Source organism: Muntiacus reevesi, chromosome 2, assembly GCF_963930625.1.
Source record: "Muntiacus reevesi chromosome 2, mMunRee1.1, whole genome shotgun sequence".
Classification (NCBI taxonomy): Eukaryota; Metazoa; Chordata; class Mammalia; order Artiodactyla; family Cervidae; genus Muntiacus; species Muntiacus reevesi.
In genome coordinates, this window is record NC_089250.1 from 65,815,717 (window position 1) to 65,821,869 (window position 6,153).

The following is a 6,153-nucleotide window of genomic DNA, read 5'->3' on the forward strand; positions in this document are numbered from 1 at the left end:
AAAGTATTACTAGGAAAATTACTTTATAACAATTCAGAAAAAGTTACACGGAGCCTGAATCTAACCTCTATGCCCCTCATAAATTAGCCTCAAAATGTGTAAAGCACAGATTGACAGAATCATAAAGCGGCAGATAAATAGTGCCTGGTCCTTGAGAGATCAGTATTTGGGAGCTGTGATGATGAGATCCAGAAATAGGGTGGGTCTGGTACTTCTAGGTTCTGGGCTAAATCCAGTGCCTTGGCAGAGCAAAGGAGAACTGTAGGCTGGGCAGTTACACCTGGACTCCTAGCTTCTCCCCAGGACTCCTCCCAAGGACTGGGCTCCCAGAAATGCTGGGAAGGGTGTTGATGGTCCCCAGAATGGCTGTGCTTGGGAGGAAGGGAGGACCCTGAGCTGGAAGCCACATCCTTCCTTCATCTTTTCCTAGCTTTCTCTGTTGGCCTCTGTGGCCCTCAAAACCCTTGTGGGTCCCCTGTAGTAGAAGCAGACATATGCAGAGGCTACTGGATATAACTCAGGAGGAAAACAGATGAATAATTTCCTCAAGTGCATTCTGGTAACTTGGGGATTTCAGGGACTTCAGCCACCCACCCCCCACTTCATTCTTTCCACTGCCTCCCCTCAGTCGGCCTCCTCCAGCCAGGGTAGCCCCAGGATTTCCTCTTGCCCAGCAAACCTCTGTCTTCTTGTGACTCCTCTGCTTGGTGGTCAGGGGCCTCACCCTGGGGAGCAGCCACGGTCTGGGAGGCCAGGGCGGGCATCACCCGTGGACTGAGACAGCTGAGTCCTGGGAAGTGGCACAGAGAGACTCTGTTTCCCTTTCTCCCATGAAGCCCTCTCCTCTCTCTTCAAATTCTGTTTCGGAGCTCCCACCGAGGCCCAGGCACGCTTCCCTCTGCCCCTTACTCATCCGCTCCGGCCCAGGGAGCCCCGTGGGATCCAACTGTCCCGTGCCTCCCGGACCAGAGCCGACAGTCTTGGAAAGGCACCCCTGCTGTGGGTGGCAGAGGCGCCTCTGAAGCCAGAGGTAGTGTGAAGGGAAGCACAGAAGGGGCTACAATTTGATATTTACTAAAGCAAGGCTGGATCACAGGAAGACTGACCACAAAGAGGTCTTGTCTTGTTCAGTCACGGTGCTAAGCCATTTTAGTCGTGTCCAACCCTGCGACCCCATGGACTGCAGCCCGCCAGGCTCCTCTGTCCATGAGATTCTCCAGGCAAGAATACTGGGGTGGGTTGTCATGCCCTTCTTCGGGGGATCTTCTGACCCAAGGATCGAACCCGTGTCTCTTACATCTCCTGCACTGGCAGATGGGTTCTCTATCACTGAGCGCCACCTGGGACGCCCGTTCAGCCGCTAGGAGGTGCCCAATAGTAAAGAGTCTGTCCCTCCCCATAGCACCAGAAGGGGGAGCCCTGGGAAATGTGGTAATCCCCCAAAGCCCTCTCCTTGACCCGCCCTTATCCATATCCTCCTGCTAATGTGGTTTAGGTGAACTTAACATCCTCAGATATGAACATTAATAAAACTGCAGCATCCTTAAGAGGATATGGTTAAAAAAAATCCCAAAATATTCAAACTTTTGATCAGATAAAATATATACACCCCCCCACCCCCAAAGTCACTACAGGCAAAACTGGAATGCAACATTCCAACATGATTTAAAAATAGACAAGCCAGGGGCTTCCCTCGTGGTCCAGTGGCTAAGACTGCACTCCCAACATAGAGGCCCAGGTTCAACTTCCGTCAGGGAACCAGATCCCACATGCCACAATAAAGACCAGACGTAGTCAAATTAAATATGTTTGTTTAAAAAATAGACAAGCTGATATAGGTGTGAGGATACCACAAAACAACTGAAAAACTTTGAGTAGATGTAGATGAGAAGTGGGGACTGACAGGACTCAGTGAAGAAATTGCATAAAAAGGAAAAATTGCCTCAGAAACCTAAACTCAAGATGCACAGGGTCAAGATAATCCAACAAAGAAGATATAAAGGAAAAAACAAATGAAAGAAAATAGGAGAAATTATAGATAAGGAAAAGCGGAAACAAATTGAATCAAATTGAATATAGTTGAAAATTAAACTGTAATGAATTTTATATTGAAGAGGAGTTGAAGGAAAATAAAGGAACAAAATTGATGCTTAAAATGGTAATTCAGTAAAACTTTCCTCCCTTTGAAAGGAAAAGGTCCCAAATATAAATGCTATAAAGACCCACTGTATGCATAGTTGGGAAAACTGACTCAGGAGTGTCAACTTTAAGAAAAAGGCCCAGTAAAACTATTATGTCAAACTCTAGGTACTAGTTAAAAAAAAAATCATCTGGCCTCTAGGAAAAATAGATAAGAGTACTTACACAATAAAGAAAAATGAGATGGAATCAGACTCTAACAGCAATGTATAGAACTAAAAAGTTGGTAAAAGAAACCGAATAATTAGAAAACAGGGAATTCCCTGGTGGCCCAGTGGTTGGGATACTGCATGCTCACTGCCTAAGAGTCCTGGGTTCGATCCCTGGTTGGAGAACTAAGATCCCAGAAGCTGCCTGGTGTGGCCAGGCCCTCAAAAAGGTAAAATAAATCAACTGTTATTAAAAACAAACACAGCTGAAGAACCAGAAAACCTACGAGGGAAAGATCAACAAAGTTTTAAGCTACTAGAAAGAATAGAGAAAACACAAATACACAAAGTAATAAATAAATAAAACAAGAAAAAAAGTATAACTACTCTGCACAACTGTCAGCAAATACATTTGAAAACCTTGGTGAAATAAATTTTTTTAGAAAATTGTAATTGGTCCTCATAGAGATATGCAGACCCCATCCAACCTATTTCCATAGATGAACTAAAGAAAGGTACCCCCAGAGCTGCCCCTTCAAAGAAAACTCCAGGTCCAGGTAAGTTCATAGAATTCTATTAACCTTTAAAGACTAGATAGTTCCAATGTTCCTTAAACTTTTTCAGAATGCAGGAACAGAAAAAATCATCTAAATTATGTTTATCTACTAAGTATAGTATTAAAATCTGACAGATTACCCACTTCACATGCACACACACAGAGACACACAAAGAAACCATAACCCAATCTCACTTAAAGATATCAATGAAGAAAACATAAGTTAATTATTTACAAACAGAATCTGTCAGCACATTGAAAAAATAATCCATAGTGACCAAATGGATTTTATTCCAGGAAGGCAAGGGTATCCATCAAATATCAAAAATCTCAGAGGCTTAACACAAGGTTTCTTTCTTATGTTGTGTGTCCAGTGGATGTCAGCATGTATGTGGAGCTTGGAGGGAATCACTGTTGCACATAATCACAGCACTTCATTTCAGGATTGTGCCAACTCAACATGAAGAAGAAAAGAGAACGTTAAGAGTCAAGTCCTGGTTCCCAAATGCTTCCACCCAGAAGTAACACACGTCACACCTACTCAACTTCCCTTGGTTAAGGCGCATCATTTAGCAATGTATAACTTTTCGGTATTCCATTTCATGTCTAATTGTGCCTCTCTCTATACATATATTTTTTCTGGTAGTTGCTCTAAGGACTATGGGCTTCCCTAGTGGCTCAGTCTGTAAAGAATCCACCTGCAATGCAGGGGACCCCCTGCAATGCAGGAGACCTAGGTTTGATCCCTGGGGTTAGGAAGATCACCTAGAGTAGGAAATGGCAACCCACTCCAGTATTCTTGCCTAGAAAATTCCATGGGCAGAGGAGCCTGGTGGGCTACAGTCCATGGGATCGCAGAGTCTGATATGACAGCCCACACGCACACTAAGGATGACATTGTGTATCCTCAGTTTGTTACAGTTGGTCATGAGTCATCTGTAACACTTCACATACAATGTAGGCATGTCCCCATGTATAAACTGTGTAGGAATGTCAGTGTATAAACAATGTAGGAATGTCACTGTATATAACTCCTTTTGCCACTTTGGGATTTGCCATTGGTATCCTGTGTTTTACTAATACTTATGCTCTATATCACACATGGCATTGTTAACACTTTTAGTCAGCAGTCTTCGAGAAATCTAAAAAGGTGGTCTTTTACATTTACCTCCACGCCGACTTTCTGGGACAGGAAAAGTGGGGACAGGAGGAGGAAATTCCCTTGGCCACTGAGCCCAGTCTGCACATTCTTCTCAGGAATGCAGAAAGGGATGGGGGTGGAGGGGTCGCCTCTGGCTGGTACCTAGCTGTCCCGGAGGAAATGCAGTGGGATTCTCCTCACAGCCAGTCCTCAACCTGGACAAGAATTGGGGGGAGAGGGGTGAATTCAGCTGCTGGGCACTCTCCAGCCTGCTTAAGATTTTGATCAACATCTGACTGAGGGTGGGCTCTATCTTGTCCTGCCAGACCATTCCATCTGGACAACCATCTGGGGATTGCCTGGGAATTGGGTTGATGGGTATTTCCTGGCCTGGACCCACTTCTGGAAACTCTAGTTTTAGTGGTGGAAGGGGGTGAAGTTCCCCTTTGCCTGCCGGATCATTCCTCAACTTGGGACACTTCCGCAGTAATTTGGATTGGATTTCATCATAGTTGTTTTAAATCTGTAAGGCTTTATAATCCAGCCATATCCATGCCCTGGTCACTATTCATAGTAAATGGCATTCCAAGAGCTTGAACTAAGCCCTTCGTTGATAGTGATCCAGTCTGCCTTTGTTCTAGACATTCCTTTAGCCATTGTGAGGAGGTACGCCCAGATGCTAAAGTACACAAATAAGAAGCTGAATAAAATTGACCGGGATATTTACAGAAGGCCCCCCCTCCCCCCCACAACCCAGGGCGAAGGATGATCTTCTGCTTTTCTTGGCAGCTTTTCCCCACCTTCTGGATCTAACAATAGAAACCTCTCACAAGATTATTAAGATACACTGAGATATTTGGGGACCTAGCAGTTACACCCAGGTTATCCTAGCATCACCTCTGTGTGAGTCAAGTCATTGGTTATGGGAAAAGATTCTTTGGCGCCACCTAGCGGCTTTCTGGGGTGCATCAAAGACCTGTGCGGTGCGGCGCTGTGCTAAGCCGCTTCAGTCCAGCCCGACTCTGCGACCCTGTGGACCATAGCCCGCCAGGCTCCTCTGTCCATGGGATTCTCCAGGCAAGAATACTGGAGTGGGTTGCCATTTCCTTCTCCAGGGGATCTTCCGGACCCAGGGATTGAACCCACCTCTCTTATGTCTCCTGCATTGGTGTTTTTTTTTTTTTTTTTTAAACCACTAGCGCCACCTGGGAAGCCCTCAAAGATGATACAGATGCAAAATTTCCCAAAAGTTCTTTTCTGAATTTGGAGCTACTTTGAAGAAGGACCAAATTTAAAAGAGCTTCCAGAGAAATCTGGTTGGAAGAAGAGGTAAGAGCAGAGGTGTATCCTGAGAACATGAAATAACTTGGTTTTGGCTCTTTGTGAATTTTGGAGGCAGACACTTAAAACTTCTCATGGCCTTTTTCTTTCACATATTCTGAGCTGGAGTTTGCTCTTTCTGCTTCCTGCTATTTAATGGCATTCTGGGGCTTGGCCTTGAGATTGGAGATCCTCCTCATTGACAATTCCTAATGAACAGTATCTCAGGTGAGAAAGATGTTCCCTCTTCTTCTGCCTGTTTGGAAAAGCAGACAGCCTCCTGAGAGCAGTAGAAAACTGGTCCAAAGTTCCTGTTCTGATGAAATGGGAACTCTCATCCTGTTCTGATTTTGGTTGCAAATGTTAAATGTAACAAGGGAGGGCTTTTCCTGTCGGTCCAGTGGTTAATAATAGTTGGGTGGTTAATATTTTCTGCTTCCAATGCAGGGGGCACAAGTTCGATCCCTGGTCAGGGAGTTAGGGTCCACATTTGGAGTGATTCAGTTAAAATTTTTTTTTTTAATTTTCCAAATGTAACAAAGGATTATCTTAAGTCACGTGGGTTTTTTTTTCTTTTTAGAGAAATGTAATCATGTACTGTTTTTTAAAAAATCTTTTACAAACTATATCCATAAAATTCTTAAAACCTTAAAAAAAATTTGGCAGCCTTGCTTAATTATATGTTGCTATAGTAATAACATTTTATTTGACAGCTCTGTTTTAAAAAGGAAGGTACGACTGTTTTTTAAGTTGTCCGTACTGGCCAGAGGAGCCTTCTTCTTCCTTCT